The sequence below is a fragment of the Amblyomma mixtum genome, chromosome 6 (assembly GCF_055824585.1).
Source record: "Amblyomma mixtum isolate Tamu chromosome 6, ASM5582458v1, whole genome shotgun sequence".
NCBI classification, from domain to species: Eukaryota; Metazoa; Arthropoda; class Arachnida; order Ixodida; family Ixodidae; genus Amblyomma; species Amblyomma mixtum.
Genome location: NC_143017.1, coordinates 103,792,218 through 103,818,706, shown reverse-complemented (window position 1 = coordinate 103,818,706; position 26,489 = coordinate 103,792,218). Strand labels below are relative to the sequence as shown.

General features: G+C 47.1%; 1 protein-coding gene across 5 annotated transcripts in view; it reads left to right on the top strand.

Annotated features, from left to right (window-relative positions):
- Positions 1-26,489, top strand: part of LOC149339884 (protein turtle homolog B-like) — an 843,694-nt gene that overhangs the window by 437,973 nt on the left and 379,232 nt on the right. The window contains exon 1 of one of the 5 annotated variants that reach the window (XM_089548573.1): positions 20,886-20,914. The exons of the other annotated variants lie outside the window; for them this stretch is intronic. The gene's annotated coding sequence lies outside the window, so the exon portion shown is untranslated. Of the gene's footprint in view, positions 1-20,885; positions 20,915-26,489 lie in introns of those variants that run through there. 5 annotated transcript variants of the gene reach the window in all.

Sequence of the window (26,489 nt, the reverse complement as noted above, 5' to 3'; positions counted from 1 at the left end):
TGTTTCGAATTTGATAATACCGGGCCGTATCTTTACGTGATTATGGGCTTGGTTAAAAAAAGAAAATAAAGACTCAGTGTAGTTGCGCAAGACATACGTTAAAAGCCTACAAGGTAAAAGTTGAGAAACTCCAGTAGTGGTGGTTTTATTATAGCACGAGTGTAAACGAAGTAACCTCAGCACATGCTGTTGTAGTAAACATGAGAGCGAGGAAGCTGAAAAGGGTTCTTTCAACTTTAAAAGGGAACTTCAAGCGCGGCGCTAAGGTTAAGAAAATGGCGTGCAAGGTAAGCGAATTCAACTACCCTCGTTTTGGGAATGCTATTGCATGCCTATTTTTATTGGATTATAGCCAGAGATTAGGCAGGAGCAGCGCGCAGGCTGCTCACGCAGTGTGTTTCATCTATAGAGTCACATTAGTTCATCCCGCACGTCCTGTAGTCGCAAAGACTTATTTGGGCTACACTCAAAGTTTCGAGACGCCCTACTTCCTTCAAGTAACTGAACATCCACCGAATGCGCCTTGCGTCTGAATGAGCTGGACCACGGCTACAAATATAGCTTCACGGGCTTTTGTCTTGCCATGTTAGTGGGGCACATTAATTGCATTGTCAAATTCATTTAACCGCAGATTTTAAAACAAGTACACTCAGTTCTGTAGTCCACTCTGAAGAATAAGCGCTATCTCGAACACGAGTCGCTTGAATAAAGTATTCTGAACAGCCGTGCAGCAACATTTATTCAGAGCGGCTGGACCTCTTGTTGCGCATGATATGACGTCATGGTGCGCATTTATACCCATGCTCATTCCGAAAAATGCGATTGTTAGCAGCGCATAGTCTTGTGTATGTGTCTATTCCTTGTATGAAGGCAACGCTTTCCAAAAGAAGTATTACGTATCAACTAGCCGCACTAGTAGTTCTTTTGAATAAAATATCTTTTCCTCTTTCTCTCTCTTTCTCGGCGACATGAAAGAGGCTATCATAAGTCAACAACACGTTTATTGAGGTCATACACCGCACATTATCATAATTCATGTCAACTTGCTGTGTGCTCTTGACCCCGCAATGTTACAGGGCCTTAGAAAAAAAGTTTTTTTTTTTTTGTCGTTGAACAGTGCTATAGGCGGCCGCAGCATCCGCGTATCCTTAAAGAAACCAGATGACAAAAAAAGAAAATGTGACGTTCGAAGCAAACGAGCAACGAAAGAAGACGCGAGGGCTTAGTGACTTGTTTATGGCCAGACCTAACTCGCATATCATCGTCGTTTGTCTTGGAACTGAAGGCAAAACGCCGGCGTTGCGTAAAACAGCGCTGCTTGATGCCACCTACTCTACCCTAGCCTGACACCTATAGGGCACGTGCCGAGCACTAAACATCGTACGCAGTTCGAGCATTTTGTTTCTCCCTCGTAACCGCAGTCGCGCTTCGCGTTTTTCTCGTTCTTCTTTACTTTCGAGTGACGTACACGTTTTCCATACGCGCTTAGGCGTGCGCGGCGGGCGCGAGCGTTTTAAAACTCTGGCGCAATATTTAGAGAAAACGTCAGCCGGCGCAAATGGCGCGTACTGAGGCGCAGGAAAGCGCGCGTGCGAGAAGATCAATACGCACGGGAGGGGGGAGGGGGGGGGGGGGGGGGGGAGCAAGAAGCGTTTGCTTGCTTTGCGCGTGCGGGAAACGCTACCGCTGGCCCGGGTCTCGACGCCGGGGCACGAATCGGAGACAGGATTTAATTTCGTGCCACTCGTGACCTCGCAGTGAAGTCGTTGCCTAACAGCAGCAGAGGCGGCCCGAATGCGGAGGGCGCTTTTCCCTCGCTTCGCTTCAAGGAGGAGAGAGCACGCGACGGCAAATGCACTTCGTCCGCTCGCGCGCCGTCGCCGCCTGGCATTTCGATTTGCTAACAACGAGAGCGATGTGTTCCAGCGAGCGGTAAAAGCGAAGACGGGCCGGCACGCAAATTGCTTTCTGCTGGTTCGTGCGTGCGTGTCTTTTGTTTGCCGGTTCTCTTTTGCTTTTGCCCCTCCTTACGTTGTCGCCTAATCCTCGCGTTTGCTGACAGTGCAAATTTGGCTCCTCTTCCTTCTGTACCCTTTTTCGTTTTTTTTTTGTGTGTGTCGAGGATGATTGTGCGGCTGGATGGTATTTTCGGGTTTCTCTTATGAGCACCACTGCATTTAAAGATTTTGTGCTTTGCGTAATGAACCGAGTTCTAGTGTAACTCTACCCGCGATTCACCTGTACTTCTTTCCCTCCTGTCCACGCTGAAAAAAATTTGCTGCGTCTGCACGATGGCTGGCAGCGCATCCCGTTTTTTTTTTTTTTTTTTTTTTACTCCGGCGACCAACTTTCCAACTTGGCATGGTAGCATGCGTTTGGTTTCTTCCAGAAACGGCAGCAATTACTCCATAAGTCCGAGCCTTGATTTTCTGTGCCTGCTAAGCCCATTTGTGAGCTGGAGTTTCCGTTCTCATATCATTTTACTGAAGTGAGTGGTCGAGGCTTTCAGGTAACGGCGCATCTGTGTGTGTCTCCACCTTATTGACCCGTTTCTGGGACGAAACTTCTCCACGAAAGATATACGGCCAGTTTAACAATGGAATTCATGGAAGCAGAGTGGAGCATGGCACTAACGTGCTCCTTTATGAGTTTTATTTTTCTACCCATGGAATCAACTTTTTTCAAAAATAACGAATAATAGACAACGAAAAAGTGGCGCTTGGCAGCTTTTCACGCGCCAAAGCTGTAGATGTTGTATTCCGGTCGGTTCATCGTTGAAGAAATGTTGGCAGGCTCCTTTCTCCGGGCACGCAAGAAGCTTACCAGTCTCACTCTCAGATCCCATTGCAACATTGGCGCTATAAAACTGCAGAAAACAAGGAGGACAGTGGCGCGGAAACCTGCAATACACTGCTGCGATTATTTGCCTGCTGTCTGAGTTTTTTTTATAAAACGTATACCTTAACTGTGCAACTCGCTGCACCTTCTGGAAGGGCACCTAAAGCATTGTATGGCTTCTAATATCGCTAGTCAGAACGACGTCCTGAGTTCCTCGACAGTGGCGCCTCGAGCATGGTCATCCTCGCGCCTATGTGATCGCGCTGGATATCTATGCCAGGAATTGCAGGTCATCGTTTCGGGGATCTATAAGGAGGCAACGAAGCGGTGCTAACCGACAACAGGATTCTAAACGTAAGGTGACGGCAGTGACGAGACCTGCTGAACCACGCGCAAGAAATGCAAACAAGCGTGAGCGTCGTATGATTGCGCCGGTGTCAAGCGCATTGCACACAGCGAACTTGAGGAATTTGCTCCTGACACAAAGTAGACAGTTTGAAAAAAAAAAAAAACACACGTACACACGCACGCACACGCGAAGACGCCGAACTATCTTACCTGTTCGGAATGTCTGACAACATCAATCTAACAAGAACTACTTTCTGGCGCGTGGGTGCCGGTGCACCGCTGCACGGTTTTAGTTGTGCAATCACGCAACTGTCCTGGCAGCCAGCGAGCCTACGCAATCCCTTGTACGATTCAGTCTTTGATGGAATAGGCACCGACGCAAGAGCAAAGAACATGAATGGCCGGGAGCGTGTCCTGTTACTTCTTCATGCCCATGCTGTTTTTCCTTTTCCTTACTGTGAAGCTCTCTACTGAATAGCCTTATAAGCAGTTGCGGAACGTCAGCCGACCCGTTGCTTCTGCTTTTATTTCTCTGTTTGCTACGCTGTCGTATCTCCCGCGCTCTTCTTTAGCCTGAATCCCAGGATGAGAATAACAGCGAAGCCATAATAAGCACATGAACGGCCACTAATGTAGACACGCATTACTGGAACTGTAACGCCATCTTCTCCTCCTTTTTTTTTCGTAGGGTTCCGCTAACGTGAAATGCACTCAGGGGTTGCAGACGTCCTGGAATGTTTTTTCACTTACAGTTATATTTAAGGTTCTCCACATGACGCAAGGCTCTGATCTTCATCGGAGCAGGAGTGAGTCCGGCCGTGATGTTTTCGATGTCTGAGGAAAAAGGTCAATAACTTATTTTCGTTAAAAGATAGAAGCGCTGATCGTATCGAAAATTAGAGCACGTCCTTTGTGTCGTACCAAATATCATATATCTGGTTTCGTTACGTTTCGTTTTTATACCTGCATAGTATACGCTGTGTGCCTCCTTGCTTTTATGTTAGGGTTTTCATGCCGCATCAATAATAATCACCCTTTGGGTTGATCGCTTACCTAAAGAAAAGTTTCGTTACTCCTCCGTCGTCGCTGTTATTCAGTGTCCTGACGTGTGGAAAATAAATGTTCTAGCTGCTCACTTGCCTTTATTTTCACCGGCAGATGTTCCTCTCGCAATCAGTTTCTTCAAACTATACTATTTCCATTTCCGATATTAAGACGGGATCTGCGCGGAAAGCATTTATTGCTCTGTCAGACGCAGACGCCCCGCTGTTTCGACATATCTCGTTGGGGAGAAATGCTGAACAGCTACAGTGCTGAACGACACCACCGTGTGGAATGGGAGGTATGCACTGGGAAACACACTGCATCCGTCCAACCCCGGACAAACCATCCATAGGCATGCAGTCTGTTTGAACGTCTCGAGACAAACACTGCCGCGTTGCCGGATTTGAGCTGCCCTGCAACCGCAGCCCACGTAGTCTCTTCACTGGGAGGTAAGCTCGCGATGATCGCGGAAGTCCGCACCTAAATCTTCTAGGCCACGTACGGCGACTGGGCGCTGCCCACAGCACACAGAAGAGTGCCCATCGTTGTCATGTGGACTCTGTTGAAAGTAATACGCTCTAGCTCTCCAACTAACACCATGCCATAATAGACTACAGCGCCTTGTTTATATTCGGTAAATGTGATTGTAATCTGAAAAACACTGTATCATATTTTCTGATCTTAGCCATAGCACCGATGCATTGTTCTCTGCATCCTACCGGTTGATACTAATGGTACACTTGATATGATTGTGCGTAATTTGGGGTGTTTCAGTTTAAGAATTTTTTTTTTAGTTTTAAAACAAATGCACCGCAACTGATTTACTCGCACTACCAGATATCTGTGCTCTTTTACTCTAAATATTTAAATATCGGCATAGATTACCACTTCAGCCGCCACGGTTGCTCAGTGGTTATGACGCTCGGCTGCTGACCCGAAAGGCGCGGGTTAGATCCCGTCCGCGGCGGTCAAATTTCGATGGAGGTGAAATTCTAGAGGCCCATCTAGTGTGCGATAAAGAACCTCAGGTGGTCGAAATTTCCGGAGCCCTTCACTACGGCGTCTCGGATAGCCAGCGTCGCATTCGCACGTTAAACCCACATAAGCCATAAGCTTACCGCTTCAGTAGTGACGTAGAAGTTGGGGAAAAAAATAGCTATAATTCGTGGATTTCTCAGGGCAAATAATAATGCCAACGGAGTAGCTATGATCAAAGTTATTTCTCGCGTAGGCTTCTGAGAAAATGAAGTGTTTCAGTGAAAGATCGAATCATGGTAGTCAAGGTGCAAACTGTGCGCACAAACAGACTAAAGAAGTGTTGTTAAAAGTAAACTTCGGTCAGTTGCACCGTAATAATAAACACATCGAAACTGTCGATTACTAAAGAGCTTCGGTCCAGACACTCGACTCGCAGCATCTCACGCCCGACGTTGTGAGTATGCGAGTCCGTTGTAAGTTTCATCAAACAAAAACCTCCACAGCAAAAAGTTCGCAAAACTAAAAAAATGGACTACTTGTCGAATTTTTTATTGAAATTTGAAATTTATTCCCAAGTGGTTACAAAAAAAAAACGTATACAGAAGGAGGTTCAGAGTGAATCACTGTATCGGGACTTTTTGTTAGTTGTAAACGAAAGTTTACTATGACAAAAAGCGACAGTGTATTTCAATCATGTAAAGATAACCGGAAAAAAAGTGAAAATATTGAAGAGTACCTAATCAATAGACGATCTTTGTGTATTTATAACTGAAAATAAATCTAAGGCACGCAACATTACGCAAACACAAATAAGAAATGCAATAAAATCACTTGCACTAAAACAAATCGAGAGCCCAACAGACTGAAGAGAACAGAACGAGAAAATTTAGATGAGCGCACAATACAAGCAACAAAAAAACTGAGAAAAATACATAATAACATCTATAAAAAACAAACTAATAGTGAGTAGTCATAAGAGTAAAGGTCAAAAGCATTCAGTACTAATTATGTCCTATTAGAAGAAAATTCTTGAAATGCTTTCTTAATAAAGATATTGAATGCGATGTATTTATGCAGCAACGTTTCAAAAGGATAAAGCTGAAAAATAAATCGTTTGTCTGCCATCATTGGTACGTACCAAAGTTAAAATGAAATTAGTGTTGAGCGCATATCTAGCCACATTAGTGTTTTCCAGACATTTCCAGTAAGATGAGCACGCATTTAGTGGAGCAACTAGGAAACAATTGTTTCTATTTTCACTATCCTGTATTTATCGGCAAAGCCCATCTTGGCATAGTCGGTGACCTGCATTGCTGGCTGGCTATCGTCCTTAAAAAGAGCGAAAGAATGACTAAGGAAAAGTAATTTCCTCTAAATACGGCTTCAGATTATACTTTGCTGAAAGAGTACGGGAGGCAATGCCAGTTTATGTTAAAAAGCAAAATAAACGTTCATGGCGGCCAAGAACTCTCATCACTTCTTGTTTCTTACTTTTTCTTTTATCTCTCTCGCTCTCTCTTATTTACGTCTCTTTTTTTCCAGCCATTGCGTTTTCTCACGGTTCGGCCCAGCGACAATTAGCTTTAGTGAGCCTCCATTACTGCGCCAAACCAAAATTCTGCCCCCAAAGCTCTTGCTGCTCTAATTTCCTTTTTCCTTTCGCCTTCATCGCAAATGCAGTAAGCGACGCAGCAGCCTCGCCGGAACTCGGGAGCCTTTTTTATTACGAAGGAACTAATTAGGGCGCTTACAAGATTAGCGTGCCGGCTGGCGCAACAAAGAGAGCATGCCGGAAGCATTTACCCACCGGTTCCCTTTCCCGTTTTGTCTCTGCTTCTGCTGTTCTCCTTGACGAAGTTGTTTGCGTCGGCGTGACGTCATTGCTGCTGCTGCGCAGGTGAAAGTGCCGGCTGCCGTGGCCCTCATTTCGTCCCGATTACATGAGTGACATTTCAGCAAATACGAATCGATGAGCTGAGCCTTGTGGAAACAAAGAACAGTTAAAACGACGTGAACGCCTCGCCAGTAATGGCTCACCTGCAGCTGTGTTTTAGACGACTGTACATCGGTAAGGGAGCATTTTTTCGGTCGTGAAATGTAACACAGAAGAACAGAGCACAGCTCTTTTAAAAACATCTTACCCGCCAGGTCTAGTCAGCGTCTGCGATTACACCAACAATGACACGCATTAGTGCAGCGAATAGCGGCTCTGTTAGGGATACCTTATCCCTAGTTCTTGCCCTTGTGGGGATGACACAAAGCGCGCCACATTAGTGACAGGCAATACGGACAGGCGGACTAATTGGTACTGCATCATTGAAAACTACAGCGCAAAGGGCGAGCAATAAAGGAGGGAGTACTTGTGGTGTCCGTTCTTTGTACTAAGCAAAGAACTGACACCACAAGCGTTCCTTGCTTCTTGCTCGCCTGTTTCCACTGTTGCTTGGAGAAAAAGAAATGCGGCAGGCAGAAAATAGCTACAATGGGCACCATAAATAGCAGTTGTTGTTGCAGGCGTCATCCGCAACACACAAGTAAGGAGCAATTCAGAGCAAGTATAAGCATTTGCTAATTACTAGCCGAACTTTAACGCTTGCTCATTTAATAAGAAACAAGTTTGAAATTTGTACGGACATGCGTCTGAGTCGAAGCACTTTGTTTTCCTGAGGTTAGAAACATGGAAGAACATGAGTGTGCTTGATAGCCGTACTTCCAAATGTGTGCCTATTCCTGTGAATAATGGCGGCTAAAAGCAGAATGATGCTTTCGTTTTGCCCCACTTTGAATATTTTCCTGCCAGGAGTTCAGTGTGCTTACTTTCCACGTGTCTCCTTTCCGGCGTATCTTTGCTAGCACCTAACAAAGTCGCTCTGCAAGACGAGAACACCGAACTTGCGTTTAGTAAACCTTCCCTACGGTAGCGGTGAAAGAGCGAGGCTTTTCAGTTACGAGTTTCGACTGTCGGAAAGAGTGCCACCTTTGCGACAACATTAGCAAGCCGCACACTGCTCAGTTTTGGGAGCTCTTCTTAACGCGCCTTGTCTCATCTCTTCCAAGGAGGCAACTGGGCCGTGATTTGCTGCGACAGGACCTGCAAAACACGACTTTAGGTTAGATGCTCCGAGTGGAGTGGTTCTGAACTTCTGATGGCAGACGGAGAAAAGTTCGTGGCATTTTGTTCGTACACCGCGAATTAAAAGCTACGCTCGTTGGTGCGTTGTCTTCCGGTGTAAATGCTGCGTTCAGTGCTTTTTGCCGGCGTTTCTGACTTTCTCGAAGAATAATCTCGAGCACTTCTGTGGCACCGTCATTCTAAAGAAATATGGTATAAAATCGGCACGAATGGCTAAGAGCAGTTATACTTGACTTGCGCTCTTTGAAGTTGATTGGCGCGACGATTTAATCGTGTTTAAAGGACATTTAGCTCGCAGCAGAAGTGACTGCGCGTTGATTGGCACAACGATTTAATCGTGTTTGAAGGACATTTCGCTTCTATTCGCACAGCAGCAGTGACTGCGTTGCTTTTCTTCTATTTCAGTGGTACTTGACCCTTGAAAGGCACTTGTACATGGCAGCGATTAACCTGTCGTGGCAGGAATTGCTTTTCGCGGCGTAATGTCGGAGCCTTCGCGGTTTATCGCTGGATGTCTCGGTTTTGTACAATTCCCTGTTGTACGAGCGCTCTGTTCTCTGTAAAAAATAATACAAATAATTACGAAAACATTGTAATCAAGAATGAACTTTAATAGTATCCTGTGAAAAGTCTTTACATTATTGTGCAAGTAACGGCAAAATCCCGTTGCTCGTAAAATCTACATGTAGAAGTGAAAATGTTAGATATGCATCTTCGAAGAGTGCGCATGGCAACAAAGCTGCAGCAAATGTACAAAACAGCATTAATAAAAAGAAATTTATTCTGGTGATCGGACATAATCAAGCTCCGGAGATAACTAATGGAAATGGGAGATCGAGTGAATTATAAAGAAAGTCAGTGCTCTCTCAGAACTTCACCGGCTGGAATTTGACGCAATACGGCAGAGCGAACCGCGCGCTCATACGTTGCGCAATGCACGCTATGCGTAGGGAAGCAAAGCCAGCGTGGAATGCATTTCCTGGCAGAGAACGAGCGGCTGCTCTTATCATTGCGTGTCAAGTTTCCACGTTTGCTTGTTTTTCTGTTTTGAAATTCGAAGGAGAAATTCAGTTTCATCCGTCCGGAAACAGTAGCAGAAAGATAATTAATGAACACAGGAATATGTCGCTAATTGCGCGCGGTTGCGCGAATGCATACGAGATTAAACGCTAGCAAAAGAAACAAAGAGAACGAAGAGAACGAAGGACCTCTCGGCGGTAAAGAGGCAAAAAATAAATTTCTGTCTCTTTGTGTTACTCATTACTTAGCGTTACGCTTTTAAGTGTGCGCGGTCACTGGATTTAACGATCTTCAGCGCGCTAGCACAGCGTTTTGTGTCCCTGTACAGAACGTGCTTGATTCATGTGTGACAGCCGTAAAGCGCTGAGAACGCGGGAAGGCTGGTTTTTCTGCATTTGTCACTTTACGACCCTCGATGTTTAATGAGGCGAGTGACCGATAACTCTAGCGAGTGCGTAATTATATGGCATTCGTTAACCATAAGATACGAAGCGGTTCGAGCCGGAATGTAAATTTCGTTTTTGGTTGACCGAGAGCCTTGGCATAGTTGACGGCAACGACTCCATTTATAAAACAAAACCTCTTGAAAGATATCGAGCCATTAAAAGTTCAGTATGTTGTGACGTAGAGAGACTTAAGAAGAACACTGCGTTGCAACCTGGTTTTCTTCTAGCGGTCAGTCCATAGAGTTAACTTAGATGACCAGAATATTCCATCTCGAGTATCCGATGCAATTCATCGGATAACACTATAGCAGTGAGGCTATAGCGTGATGCCATAATCGAGGGAGGCTCCGCACAGCATGGACCTAAACCAATTTTGTTTTTGCATGCAGTGCTGATGAGCATGTCGTGGTCATCACTATGCTAAAGTTTATACTTACGTTGTTTAGTTTTATGAGGTTTCACTGAAAAAAGAAAAGTGGCTAGCCGACGAACCCTACATGGCGCCGCATAATAGGTGGCAGAAACTAAGAAGTTGAGAAGCGACGACTCGTGCAAGTGTTGTAGAATGGACCCATTGTGCCTGTGCTTCCTGAGCTCATCAGACACGGGTCATTTACTGGAAAGCTTTGTGCCGGTCCACTTACGCTGCAAGAGGACCCTCCAAAATCTGTGACATTGACAAAACTATAGCATTATGATATGCCTGGTAACCGCGTGTCTTGTGCCATTGAAGCGTAGTTTTTTTTATTGCTACATGGAGACGAAATTGTAGAAAGTTTGCTTTGAACGTGCACTTCAGTTCGTCGCAAGTGCCCACAGTATTAGGACCGGAAACAGCAAGCGAAATGTTAAGCTTGAAAATTTGCCTAAAATTGCAAGTTTACTGTGTGAGGAAGAAAGAAAGGTCCCAATAGTGCAGTTTGCTATGCACTGATTATAAATCCGGTGCTGCGTGCTGAAGTCACCAGAAATATACGTTGTCTGTGACTGTGACCATTTTCCCGATTTCCTTAAGACAAGCAGTTAGCGTGTACCGATTCTGTAATTGCAAGTACGAACCGGTGCACTTCAAACCTTCACACCGCTTGGGGCCTCAACTATCGTAGTAAAGCTCAAACCCGTGCATCGTGATTTCGTGTCGTCAGACTCTCCTGAGCTGCGGGGGCTTTTCAGCTGAAAGACACCGCCAAGCCGTGGCTCTGAAATTGAAACTAGTACAAAAGAGTGTTAATTCTATACTTGTCATGCGGGATGCGTCCTGAAATCGCAATACGATTTGTTTGTTCTTTACTTTAAGACATGAAGCAACGAACCCTTGACTTACAAAGCGTTGTATTAATTAGTAAACAGAAACATTGCAGCTGTCGTCTTCTGTACCAGCTATAGCTTTCAAATGGGCATTATCTGCATAATGGTTATCAGGATTTTCTCAAAACTTCATTAGGATTAGCAGTGAGACGTAAACCTTGTAGAAGCGTAGTTTCTGAGAAATATTTAGTACCTTGTTGTCGAACAACCGTATCAATCAGTAATGTACGATATTCCTGTGATACATAATAAGCTACGCCACCTAAGTCTGAAATTAGCCATCCTCCGTCATGCTAAACTGCGCGATATGCTTACACGTAATGTTTTCAGCTAGCAGTTAAGTTATTATACACATTTTTTTGGAACACCTCTTGCCTATGTTCTTTATATAGCATATAATTTGTTATGTTGTTGGTCCTGTGAGCTTGTGTACGCTGTTGTGTGCCCGAAAATCGGCTACCTGGCCGCCGTCAAGATGTTCACGCAGCTTCTTGTCAGGGACACAATTATCATTATAATGAACGCTGAAAATATATACCAAGATTTTGGCATGGTTCTTCAGTCGGCCTTCATGTAATGCTCATACAATGCTCTTTTCCGACTTGCAATGCGACTTCTAGCGGCCGTTTGCTTCGACACTAGTGGATATTTTGTTGCAGAAATCAATAATTTTGAGCAATACATTTATTGGAAGCAAAGCCGAAACCACCGTTTTGTTCTGATTAGTTTAAGGTGCGAGGAAAATTCGCTGTGGTCACTACAATCAGCTGGTACCAAAAGCTCCAGCTTCAACCTGGAACAACGCACTGGACCGTGTAGGGTAACGGCACAAAATCTGCACGCTCGGCATAAAGAGAAAACACACAAATGCGCCGCGTAAGCAGAAAGTTCGGTCAAATGATCAGGCCTTCATTCAAACAATAAAATACAGATTTACGGAAAAACAAAAAAAAATGTTCTCCCTCTCTATCCTTTTTACGTTGTTTCGGTGCTCGAGAAAATTCTCTGTAGCAATCTGCTTGCCTGCCAGCCACAATAATCAGCTTAATATAACTGGGTAGCGTGTATGTTTTTTCAGGCTAGTTGGTGCATGACGGTCAAGTGGTAACAGTGCGGGGACATTCTGACGAAAAGTGTTCAGAAAACATGGCGGAATTCTCTTCCATCCATACCTTTTTTTCCTGTCTACTTTTGCTGTTGCCACCTTTTCGGAGACTATGTCCTACGACCAAGGTCGTGTGCAAGTCATCATCATCATCAGCCTGACTAAGGCCACTGCAGGGCAAAGGCCTTTCCCATGTCTCTCCCATTAACCCTGTCCTTCGCCAGTTGCGGCCACCGTGTTCCCGCAAATTTCTTAATCTCATCCGCAAGCCTAACTTTCTGCCGCCCCCTGCTACGCTTTCCTTCTCTTGGAATCCTCTCCGTTACCCTTAAGGACCAGCGGTTATCTTGCCTTCTCATTACATGCCCTGCCCAAGCCCACTTCTTCCTCTTGATTTCAACTAGGATGTCATTAACCCGCGTTGGTTCTCTCACCCACTCCGCCCGCTTCCGATCTCTTAACGTTACACCTATCATTTTTTTCTTTCCATAGCTCGCTGTATTGTCTTTAACTTAAGCTGAACCCTCTTTGCTGGCCTCCAAGTTTCTGCCCCATAGGTGAGTACCGGTAAGATACAGCTGTTGTATACTTTTCTCTTGAGGGATATTGGTAAAACGCCACGCCATTCATGATCTGAGAGAACCTGCCATATGCGCTCCACTCCATTCTTATTCTTCTAGTTATTTCCCTCTCACGATCCGGATCAGCTGTCACTACCTGCCCTAAATAGACATATTCTTTGACTACTTCTAGCAACGCGCCATCGATTGCGAACTGCTGTACTCTTGCTAGACTGTTGAATATTACTTTGGTTTTCTGCATGTTAATCTTTAGTCTCACCGTTCTGCTCTGCCTGTCTAATTCATTGATCATGCTTTGCAGTTCATGTCCTGAGTGGCTTAGCAAGGCAATGCCATCAGTGGATCGCAGATTACTATAAGTATTCTCCATTAACACTTATCCCAAACTGTTCCCATTCCAGGCCTCGGAATACCTCCTGCATATTATCATTCCATCGCAACTACATGACAATTCCAGACGGCGCAATAAGCTTTCACATATTTTAATAGAAGTTTTATTAAGATATGCTGTCAAGAAAAACAGAGCTGACACATAAGCACAGCCTGAAGGTTATGACTCAATATGGTTAATTAGTTAATAACTATAAGTGCGGAATTGGACATTCTCTAGCTTACATTCATAGATCGCTGAGCGTCCTCACACCGCTTCAGGAGCAGTGGTGGAGCGGTTAAGCGATACGCCACTGGCCTAGCAGGTGGCTGTTTCAAGAAAAACCACCGATGGGGCTTGTGAGACCCAGATTACTCTTCCCGAGCAACAACTTGCCACCAGTGATTGCTTTAACTGCGATCTGCCATAGTGGGCAGTTCACTCGCAGTCCGGTGAGCAGGTTGCCACCTGCCACGTTGGGCCAGTTGTGATGACGTCAAGGGTCATGTCACCTTTTGCCAGGCGCAAGGCTCCATCAGCGTGCTCCGGCCCTCTCCAGGTGCGAGGTTTCAAACGGTCGCCGACACCGGTGACGGAAAACCTTTTCTAACATGGGGGTACTAAAGCGTCCGCGTTAAAAGCACACTCTGTCGTGGTGTATGCTTGAAATGATTCGCAGTATCCGGCATATAACACATTCTAGAGACTGCGCCCTGTTTGCAAGGCGAAGTCTCGGGCTTCACTGCAGACGGATGGTTGCAATTACTTTGCAATTACCACGCCGCGCCGAATGATGACGTGATTGCTGCGCGCGAGAATGCGGGTGCGCGGACTGCGCAACGCACGCTGCGCTGTCGGTTCGCTCACACGTCGCAAGGACTGCGCGTGCGCCGTTCGGGCTGCAGGACAGAGCGCAGGCTTCTTTGCGCCACGCGCTGACTTCGCCCGTTACGGGACTACGAAGACGCTATCGTTGACGCATGCGCTGCGTCGACGGCAGTGCAACACGTAGGCACCAGAGGGCAGATGGAAAGGTACAGCCGGCCAAAACTTTGGCTGGCGTGCGTGGCGGCCGCGCTTTCCGTGCTCCTGCAGCTTATGACATAGCATACTTGTGAAGATATAAAATTTCAGCACAGGATCACTAAGTCCTTGCTTAATATTTAGCTTGCCGCAAATTTTTATCGTAGTAAAGCGCATAAGCGTAGGAAAAGCGGCCTTGGCGCACGCCAACTAAAGATCTGGCCGGCTGTACGCCGGAAAAGTCTGTTTGTGTTCTCCTCCGTGTTTTCTTTTCGGTTCGCCTCCGGTTCGGTGCCGTGTTCTCCTTCCATCCTGGCACCAAGGTTACCGGCGGCGCGTCAACTGCGGGAGCAAAAGTTATTTCACTCTTAAAGACCAGCGTCTACCTTCCTCACCTACCACTACAACCGCGCCATTCTTTACTCTCTCTCTCTCTCTCTCTATCACACCGCGTCCTCCATGATTTTATTCCAGAGACTAGACTAGCCATTACTTCGTTTAAGAACGACTCCATTACATTTTTTCTTCTTAAAGCACGTGGCCCGAAAGACATTTTACTCTTGGCCACTGTTCTCAGAATCTTCTGTCGCTTTAACAAGCCAGGCTTCCTTTTACACAACGCACGGTGGCGCGAATACGCGGAAGAAGCCGAGAAAAAGTGAATACATAAAGAAAGGAAGGCGCAGTAACAACACGTTTTTACGGCCAGGCTTTTGTCTGTACCCGTTTACCCAGTCAGAGGTGCGACTAAGGAGTACGTATGCGGCATGTTCGGTGAATGGCGTCCGTCGCGGCAAGACCGCTAATTCCGGCTGAATGGGCATTCAGCCGAGATTACTCTGGCCTCGCTTCTCAGAGGCAAGTTCATTAGCTAGGTTGCGGCACGTGAATATGCAAAACAAAATGGATAAGTGAAAAAAAAATCCCATAATGTTGGAGGAGCATTCTTTAGAAAAAAATGTTTAAATGCTTTATTTGCTCCCGATTTATTTTCCCAGAAAAAAAAACAACAAAACAACGTGTGCTGCTCACCAAAAGTTCTTCCTCTTTTGCAGCGAAGAATATTGTGGAGCAAGCTAATTAACCCACATTGTGTCGTGCCTCATGCATTAGTGGTCGCTTAGAAGAACGCGAAGAGCCTCTGCTCTAACCGTGTCAACCTCTATGCAGCAAGAGCGTATTGCTGACTGCTGCTTAAGACTTTAAAAACAGCAGCAGAATGTGTCGTTTACTACACGATGTAATGTGCGCGTTAAGAAGAGAGACAATACTTCCTTCATGCACTTAAGTGGATCCAAATGAAGTATAATTTCTTGAAATTACAAATGCTTGATTCTACACATGTGACGCTTAACTCGACGCAGTCGTTCTTATAGACGTTTCTCTCAAGCGTATTTGCCTATTGCTTTTTGTAGTGTGAGCTACACTGGCCGAGGTTGAGCAGTTTCACTTGGCTCCTGGAAAGCCGTGCTGCTCATGCGCGAGAAGCAAGCGACGTCACTGCGCACAGCTGGCGTGCCTCGCCACGCGCGCTCGCCTTCCTTTCTTTAAACTGATCGGAGCGTAAAACGTTCACAACGCCAACGCCAATGAACACAAAGAACGCCGACGGCCTATGGCTTCAGCGCCACGTTTCTGGCAAAACGTTAACCTCTAAATTACGATCTATGATCGAGACCGCCATGGACCAAATCTTGACCAAGGTCAAATCTGCCATCCCCGCGGTAGTATCAAAACAAATCTTGGACAACCCCCGCCTCCTCCGTCGGACGGGGCCCATTAGGGACGTATCCCGTCCTTCAAAATTGAACCGTCTGATTATTGATTCGGACAATGAGGACAGCTGCCCCGCTCCTTCCGTCATCACCCCCTTGATGGCGCATGTAGCTGGCTCTGAGGCAGCCAATCCCTCCTCCTCCCCCCCCCAAGAATTTTAAATCATGGCGAGACACCTTAATCAAAGGAGTTCCGCCATCTCCAATTCGGCCATGTCAACTTCAATAACACAGTGGAACTGTAGAGGCTTTAAGGACCGCACAAAGCGGGCCAATTTCCGCCTCTACCTTGAAACTTTCGAGTCCTTACCAGCCGTGGTTGCCCTCCAAGAGCCAGGCCTGGGCGCCACAATTTCAAATTACACGACGTTCCAACAGGACCCCGCGTCTTGTCTTCTCGTTCACAAAGACTACACAGCCAACCTAGTGTATCTCGACCTCCAACTAGAGTACTCTTATGTAATGGTGACCCTCCTACCAGTCCGCCGCAGGGACCCACCGTTGCATATACTCAACGTGTACTGCTCTCCCAAACTAAAGCGAGTGACTTTTGCGGACCTCTTTAGCCGCGCGCGAAGAGTAGCGGGCCGCGATCCCCTGCTGATTGTGGGCGACTTTAACGCTCCCAGTCAGCAGTGGGGGTATCGCAAGGAGGAGTCGCGCGGGCGTAAGCTGGCGGAGCTTGCGTCCACGTTGCGCCTCACCCTCCACACGGACCCTGTCCACCCAACCCGGCTAGGAAATTCCGTGACACGGGATACGTGTCCGGACTTAACCTTCACTCGCAACATACGACACGCAGACTGGCTCAACACCGAGGAGACCCTCGGTAGCGACCACTGCATCATTAACACTACACTACGCACACGCCCCCTCAAGCGTCCAAGAACACAACCCCATATCCCAGATTGGACGAAATTCAGGCAAAATTTTAACTCACTTGATAATACACCCATTTCCGCGCAAGGCTACACAGCATGGTCCCAACAGCTGCTGGCACACCTTTCGTCGCATGAAACACACATCCAGCTCTCAGAGGCGGTCACGGACGTGGATAACCACCTTCTACACCTCTGGGAAGCCAGTCGCAGCCTCGTCCGCCGTTGGCGACGCCAGAAACACAATAGAAAGCTTAAAGCTCGAATTGCCGAGCTTACCCAGAAAGCGGCAGAGTACGCGGCCCAACTCGCCGACTCCAACTGGGTAGATAGATGCAACACGGCCGCGCGACAAATGCCCAGCCGAAACACGTGGCGTCTCTTTCGAGCCCTAATCGACCCAACCCGAACACGAACCGAAACACAAAAACATTAGCAGCGAGCCCTGGACGCTTTTCCTGGCAACACGACTCAACTGGCACAGAAACTTCGGGACCAGTATCTGTGTACAGACCAAGACCCCCGTGGATCTGCGTACTCTTATGCAGGCAGAGAGAACACGGAGCTGGATCAACCTTTCCAGCTCCATGATCTGCGGGCGGCTCTCGCCAAAATGAAACGGGGCATTGCGCCAGGACGGGATAAGGTCACCGTCAAGCTTTTGACGAACTTGCCCGACTTGGCATACCAGTCCCTCCTGGAATACGTCAATGCGATTTGGTGCGGGGACACCCCCCTGCCAATCAAATGGAAAACGGCTTTGGTCAGTTTTATTCCTAAAGCTGGCAAACCAATTGACACAGATAACCTCCGCCCCATCTCTCTCACCTCATGTGTGGGCAAACTAATGGAGACGATGGTGCGGGATCGGTTATCTACATATCTTGAACACAAACAACTCTTTGCGAGTACCATGTTCGGATTCCGCCCACACAGATCCGCACAGGATGTCCTCCTGCAACTCAATCGGGAAGTCCTTAACCCCCTCGAATGCCCCCATAATGACCGGGTAGTACTGGCCTTGGATCTTAAAGGGGCATTTGACAATGTAACACATGACATCATACTCACTAACCTAAGTCACACCGACTGTGGCCTCAACACATTCCAATACATAAGCCAATTTTTAATGGATCGTCAATCCTACATTCGAATTCAAGATATAGACCATGGTCCTTACCTACTCGGCACGCGGGGAACCGCTCAAGGCGCGGTACTTTCCCCGCTGCTCTTCAATCTGGCCATGATGCACCTGCCGGCCCAGCTGAGTGGTGTCGCCGGCGTGCAGCACGCCCTGTACGCCGATGACATCACTCTGTGGGCCACGCAGGGCAGCACAGGAGACATTGAAACCAGCCTGCAAACAGCGGCGACGATAGTAGACCGCTACGCCCGCCGCTGCGGTCTTCAATGTTCCCCTCAAAAATCGGAATTTGTGCACCTCCGCCCCTCACAGAAGTGCACAACTAAAATATCTCTCGCTCTTGAGAGTGGTCCCATACGCGAAAGTGATGAGATACGGGTACTCGGACTCTACATCCACAAACACAGACGGCCAGACACTACATTGGCCAAACTCCGTAAGGTGGGGGACCAGGTGGGCCGCATGGTCCGCCGGGTTTCCAACAAACGCGGAGGGTTACGAAGTAAGGATGCCTTGCGGCTGGCAAACGCCTTCGTAACTAGTCGAATTCTCTATTCGACTCCTTATCTCCACCTACGGAAACAAGAGGAGGACGCCCTTGAGGTCATCCTTCGCAAAATTGTTAAACGTGCCCTTGACCTCCCTATCACTACGTCAAACAGCCGGCTTATGGCTCTTGGGGTGGTGAATACTTTCCGGGAGCTTCGGGAGGCGCACCTTACAAACCAGTACACGCGCTTGTCGCTAACGGAGTCGGGTCGCCGCCTTCTTGCTCGACTCCATATCCAACACACCCCTCCAATGGAAGACAGGTTTCGCATCCCGGAACTGTGGAGACGTGCCCTCCACGTGCGGCCTCTTCCAGCAAACATGTCACATGAAGACCATAATGGTCGGCGCCTGGCACGAGCGGAAGCGCTAGCCCGATATTATGGCAACAAAACAGGTGTATACTACGTGGACGCCTCCGGCCCTCACCACGGGGGATGGTACACGGCCGCGGTAGTTCACAACAGCAACACAGTTAACGGCCTAACTTTCAGAGCCCGCAGTGCAACACAAGCAGAAGAGGTCGCGATTGCTCTCGCGGCCTCACATTCCAATTCAAAATACATAATCACCGGCTCGCGAGGGGCCTGTCGGAACGTCGAAGACGGCTGCACTCCCTTCCTAGCCTATCGAATATACCAAAATTGCATACGGGATACGGACCCCGCACACGGTTACCTCATATGGGCCCCTGCTCACCAGGGGTTGGCAGGAAACGAGGCAGCAGACGCAGCCGCCCGCGCGCTCTCTCACCGGGCTGTTTTCTCCTCCCCATCCGATCAGGAACCCGATTTTAATCCGGTCTATACATTCAAAGATATTACAACATATTATCAAAATTGTCATCGCCTTTACCCTAGCCCATGTAAAGGCTTGAAGAAGGCGGATGAGCGGCTCCTTCTCCGCCTTCTCACCAATACATTGCTGTGCCCGGCAGCGCTAAAACATTTTGACCCCTCCTTTAGCGGCAGCTGCCCACACTGTAGTGCAGTGTCTTCTGACACCTATCACATGGTGTGGGCCTGCCCCTCCAACCCCGCTATTCCCCCCATCCCCAACCCAACCCGGGAGGACTGGGAGGCGACCCTGCTCGGCTGCCACGACTTACAGGCCCAACAAGCCTTAGTCGGGCGCGCCCGGGCGGCGGCAACCGCCACTGGGGTCCCATACTAGGGACCTCCACCTAGTGTTTGTGAGGATCGGTCCCTTACGGGCTGATCCAAACATACCTCCTGTTCATTCGTAATAAATGTTTTCACCACCACCCACCCACAACGTTGTCAATGCCTGCAGCCCACATCTCTCTCTCTCATCACCCCACGTACCTATCAGCACGGTTCAGGCGTCCACTGACCCAGGGAGCCATTATGCGCACTTCCTTTCCTTAAAATGATCGGAGTGTAAAACGCCAATGCCAACGCCAATGAACACAACGAATGCCGACGGCCTATGCCTTCAGCGCCGCGTTTCTGGCACGACGTTGTCAATGCCAACGCATGCAGCGCACACCTGTCACTACCGCCCCTTTGCTTAGAGCACGGTTGAGGCTTCAACTGTTCCAAGAGGGCAGTTATGCGCCTTCCCTCTGGTTCAGGTGTCCACCGAGATGTGGACACCTCGCCCTCACCTCATGCTACGTATATCCTGGCATAGCAGAGTTAAGCCACTGCCAATTTTTTTGTTTGTTATCATAACTGTGCTACAAATATTCTTAATTTTTAACACCTTTCTCACATTATTCATTTTGGTTTTTGTCGCCTGAAAGAGACGTGCCGCAGAGATATGTGTGTATTAATGCGAGTCACTGAAAACGTTAACTTTAATGCCACTATGGCATTTCTGCACCTGGAATCTGTAATCTGGGCTGTGATGGATGCCACAGTGGAGGGCTGAGGATTCCGCTGAATCATCTTGGGTTCACTGATCTTTCCTGAATTTTGGTCACAATAGTGTTTTCGAAGTTCGTTCCACTCTTAGCAGCCTCCATCTAGGCCAGGCAGTGAGCTTGTAATCTCAGGCTTTTCACGAAACAGATCGCCTCTGGGATATGTTATCTAATCACTCTCCATTTCTTCACTTTACGGACCCACAACTAAAATCTAGACTTCCGCGCCATCTAGAATCTGTCTGCCACCGTATCCGAGGGAACGCCGCGTTCACAAACAATTTCTGATACCGCTTATGTGAAGCGAACATTCCTCATTGTTCGCTTCAACAGCGGCTGAGTTGCAACCGTGCAGCACATTCGCTTAGAGTGCCCAGCTTATGCCGGCAAGCGAGTATAGTGCAAGCACAGGATGAAGACCCTGTTTTAGGACCCTCAGCCTGCAATTCGTAGCAGCACCGTGCACTCAACTTCTTGGAGGACGTTAGAGTAAGTGGCAAACTTTAAAACCTTCTTGTGCCACCACCCCTCATCTGTGTATTCGCCATGCACTGAACTTTGTTTGCTCATCTGCGGCGCATTGGAATGCTCCACTAATTTAAAGCCTTCTTGCAATCATCTTCGATGTGCATCCACCGTGATTCAGTCAACGCGCATTTGCTTCTTTTCATTATTATTGTATTAGCATTCTTCGGCACCCTTCTCTTACCTCCTTTCCTGCCCCCCCCCCCCCCCCAAGACAGAGTAGTTTGTCAAAGCTCATAAAACGCCAGGTGAAAAATCAGTTTTTCATTGAATAGCCTATTTCTCTCTCTCTCTCTCATGCTCACGAACAGAACGCCATTGCCGCTAAGATAATGAGAACATTATCGGGAAATGGCAAAAGGAGAGAATGATAAATTCAGAGGCAGGAAACAAGCACTTGCGAATGGCAGTGCGACCTGTCAAAAACTTGAACGCTCAGTAAGCGGGCAAACATTTCCTGCCTTTCAGGTAACTAATCAGTGCACTCGGTTTAGGCTGCAGTATTTCTTGCCCCTTTTGCCTTATGCTTTCTGCCTACTTGGAAGCGCTACTACAACAATGAGGAACGCATGTGCGTCACAGATAAAAGTCTGTAAATCCGCAGGCAGTGACGCAGACGAAAGTTGCGACAAAACACAAAACACAAACACAAGAAAAACGTACAAAACTAAAACACTGAAAAGCTCAGTCACCGAAATGCCCATGTTGCTACGGTTGCTGATGAGGCTTTACCAGTTTCAATGCAGCAGCACCAACAGTGGCCATTCTTCGCATTTAGCCGTAGCGCGTTTGTCCGTTTGTATCAAGCCGGTTTTGAGGAAGGCTGTTCTTGTTCAGCAGCTGCTTGTCCACCGTGTCAGGCGGCAGCTCAATTAATTGTAAGAGGCTGCTCGGGAAGATCAACCTGGGTGGCTGCCCAACCCAAGCCACCCAAGTCCCACCAATGCAGCACCTGCCATAGAAGAAGGGTTGCGCATCGCTTTACCACTGCACCAGGAGTAGTAGGAACACTCCCAGGTATCTATGAATGTAGAGAATTACTTATTCAGCATATATAGATATTAATCCATTATCGCTATCCGAAGACCCCCCTTCCGTGAGTACTGGATCTGAACATCGGAATCGAAGTGAAAACCGAACTGCTAGCGCACCGAATTCCCACTTGACCTGAATACGCAATATCGACCGCCATTTGTTTTGTATTCTTACTTTCAGCATATTTATTTCTTGCTTTGTAACGTTGAAATGTGTTAAGAGCAACAAACGGCTCTACTAAATCTTTACTTCTCAGAAAGAATTGAGCTGTTATTTCTTATTCTGTCTACATAGAGAACAAACGATGAAAATCAGGATGATATAGTTGAGTATTTCTCCAGCAGTGCCCGTCATACTCGAGCTTCTTTGACGCTATCATTTGGAGACGTCGATGCAAGCCGGATCTGTCTGTCAGAGCTTGAACGCGCTGCCCGTGCCCTGTTATTTTGTCGGGTTGGTCCTCCACTCGGGAGGGGATTTCTTTCGGCGTGATCAAACATCCCGTCCGCCTGCTTGCCTTCCCCGTTACTCTTCTTTATTGTGCGCTGAGACGGGAAATGAAAGAAAGAAGAACGTGGGACGCCGGCTAGCGTACTTGTTTTGACGTGAGATATTGAAAGTGCCTCTGCTCAAAACGGCTCGAATTTCGGCTCAGTGTCTTGCCCGAGGTATAGCCGCACATAGCGCATGCTGTTCTTGTGCTGTTATTAGCTGTGCCGCGACCTTTGGAGCACCTCCGAGAAATGTCGATCACCGGTTCTTCTTTTTTCCTAATTCTTTAGCTGCTGAAGAATGTCTCGAGCTCGAAAGAAGCGAAACCTGCCTTTGTCTTGGGGTGAACTCGTATTGAGTCATTCGCCACCACTCGCGACCAAGCGATGTTCAATGCAGGCCTAGCTAAACGCATGCATGAAAAGGCATCCAAAAGTTTTATTTTTGTGCGTGCGTGCGTGCGTGCGTGCGTGCGGATGAAAGGCTTATTTTTGCGAAGGACTTCGTCCCTGTTCTTGATCACCTTGTGAAAACCTGCAGCATTTAGCACATTCCAGTTTGGTCGTTCACAGTACAAACAGAAAGAGAAGCAGAAGGGAAAAACAAGCCTTCTGGACAAAGGGATCTAAGAGAACAGAGTGATAACGCTGAAAAAATTCTAACTCGAATAAAGGAAACATATTAGCAAAAAATTAACAATGAGCAGCATATGCGTCAACAAACTTCTACAGCGTTCACTATTCTATGCTTGTTTGAATCTAGAACCAAACCCCGTAATAATCTTTGAAAAATGTGTTCTACCCGAGAACATTTTCAGATTGCAGCTTGGTTTATGAGTGAATAGCTTGGCTTTCATGTGTCTATGGTTCCATCCTGCATCCAGTCTCACTTGTTCCGACTCCGGCTATGATCTTGCGTTTGCGGGCTTTTTATGCTCATGACAAATATTGAGCTTTATTTTCAACCATTAATTTTTAGCAGAGCAGACCACCAGCTATATTCAAACGAATTAAAGTTAAACTACCAGGGCATACTGTGATTGCTCCAGATTTCGTGATGACATATGCTCTTTGCACTCGATAGCATAAGTAGTATGAGTGTTAATCTGTCAAAGATCAGTGCTTCTGAACAGGCAGAATCAGCATGCCTGTTCAGAAGCAAAGCACAGGCGCATCTAAGTCTTCGAAAAGCGAGCCAAGAGGTAAATTTGCGCAGTCAGCATTCTCAAGGTGATATCATACAAAGGGAAGCAGTAATGCGCTGCTGACAAAAATTGCAGAGCGATCAGACATCTGGTGCTGCAATGCTGTGAAAGCAGTTGGATTTACCCCCGAGGATTGCTTTGATGTTTTTACGCTCCTGAATGAATACACTGTAAGCTGAGGCTTCACACACGTGACAGAAATTTTCTGGGTGAACTTGGGCAGAGGTGGGTCGAGGGTGGTAGTCGGGGTAGGGGGGCTGGTGCTACTGGAGGGCGGCTGGCTTTACCACTGCGTCTGTGTATCCAGTTTCGTCATCGCTTTGTTGCTCCGGTGCTGTGTGTGGTCGGAAGCGTTGTGGACGGTGAGCTAGGTGGATTCGTGGTGGAAGGTTCTGGAGGGTAAGGTAGGTGGGGGTGGTGCGGGGTGGTGAATCGAGAGTGGCGATGGAAGGGTGGCAGTCTCCTAGATGCGGGGGGCTGGTGGGGAGGTGGCTTGTAAGTGATGCTTCTTTATGGTGGAAGGTAGAGGGAATAGGAGCAGACCTTTCACCTGCTCTGTAAGCTTCACTTCAACAAACACCAGATTTCTTGCGGGGTGTGTGTGTTGGGAGGGAGGTTACAGTAGCACTTCTTTTGCAATAAATGTCCTCGAAATGTTGAGTTAGAGTGAAAACTGCTATAGCTTCGGTTTTAGCATTGTACCCTCAAATCTACAACGTAAACCGTATGAGCTTAATTACTCAGTGAAGTTTTTTCATTTAGAAAGAAAAAACTGGTAATGGTGCAAGAAACGGAGAGAGAGAGAAAAATGAAATGAAATACAGAGAATTTAGCCGGCGTTAAAAAAATCGCTGACATGCTTCTCTGCGTAGGGAAGGGAATTTGGGAGATAAAGACAGAAGGAGAGCAGTGCGGAAGAGGTAAAAAAAAACAAGATAAAATGCGGCCATGAAATGGGTACTAAGGATGCAATGGCGAGTATTGATGCAACCTATGGAATGATGGAGTGCATAGTCCGACAAATGGGCTGACGAAGTTCACTGCATGGAGAATGCATGTAGGTAACGTGCAAGTGAATTTAAAGCTTATCGAGGACACAGAAGGCACACAAAAGACAGGACTGACGCCAACTTGAAACAGTTTTTTTTTATTGCACCAAGCCTGCCTTTTGTACCACAACCAAGCCATATCAACAAATGCATTAACGTTGTGCATATCTAACGGCAATTCATGCGAACGCTGGCAACAAAGTATCGCTGATCTCTACAGAATCTAATCTAAACTGAGCTTGGGATGCCACCTTCTTTTCTGTCCAGCAGAAACAATAACAACATCAACCAAGGCAAAAAAAAAAGAATGAAAGAAACAAGGCACTTGTTTGTTGATATGGCTTGGTTGTGGTACAAAAGGTAGGCTTGGTGCAATAAAACCCCAGTTGCAAGTTGGCATCAGTCTTGTCTTTTGTGTGCCTTCTGTGTCCTCGTTTCTTGCGCCATTTCAAGTTTTTTCTTTCAACACGAACCAACTCGCCCAAACTAGAGTTTTACTGGACCTTATTTCATTTATCTAACGCAGTTTAATTTTATTTATTTTATTAAATGACAGTTAAAAGCATTTGCCACTTGCAAATCATGGCAGGTGGTCAAGTGGAGAGAGGAAAATCTCCCTGTCCATAGTGGAGAGGAGAGAGAGGGCAGGTGCGAGAGGGAAGAGAGTGAAGAAGATGGGAGGCGACGGGTGGCCAGACCAGGTAGCTGCTTCGCATGAACACGGCTAGACTTTTTATTACGGCTGACGATGTAGACTCCACGGCCAAATGCAGAGTTAAATGCCTAAACCAAAGCTCTAGCAGCCGTCTCTACTAAATCGCTATGCCGGTAAGCTTAGCTCTGCATATTTTTCAACAACATCCACAGACAGGAATCACTAATGATAGCGCAGAGAGTTCCTCAAGTAGTGAATTTAGGAATAGGAACAGCTCCTGCCCAGTTATCGCCCTATGAAGAAGCGCATTATCTCATTTTATAAAATTCCAAATTGATACAGCCAGCTGAGAAGTCGACAGAAAGGGTGGAAAGCTTCTTTTTTCGATGAAATACGGGAAAATGTCGCAATGCTAGAAGAGGAAGTGGCTCTGTGAGAAGTGTCATGAGAAGTTACATTTTCTACTTCATGCGGATAAAAAATGTATAATCTGAAAAAAAAAAGGCAAAAGTTTATGCAGGACAGTAATATCTTGTGTGTACCGTTATCACAACAAAATTGTGCTGGTTAAGACATAATCGAAAGCTGAACACATGTCGAGTACCGGATGTTAAAGGTATACGGCGGAAAGAATCTACCCGAATTCACACTGCTCAGCTCCACTTCCGGAAATGATACATCTGGGCAGGTTATCTCTCAACGCGCTCCAGCGCCTACGACAAGATGTGGCGGAAACTACGACCGCGGGAGACCAGTTCCAAATAAAGCCATCACCGCGATTCACTACCGCAGGTATGGGAAGAACGCGGGGAAAGAAAAGCCAAAGCTAAATGTAGGCCGCCGAAGCCTGCTACCAGCTTAGCCCATGAGGGAAAAGAGGGTCATGATTGAGGCGAGAGCACTCGGGCCAGCGGGTCCACATCAGCGTAGTGGCATTCCCGTGGGACAGAGTCGATTCGGTTCGAGACACGAACAACTCAGCTCGAATTACATTTGCGTTTTCCGTTGCTTACTCTTTCGATCCTCTGCGTCCTTTCATTCTAGTTTTTTTTTTTTTTTTGTCGGGAGCCACATGTTACCTTTCAGCCTCTCTTCGTGTTCTCC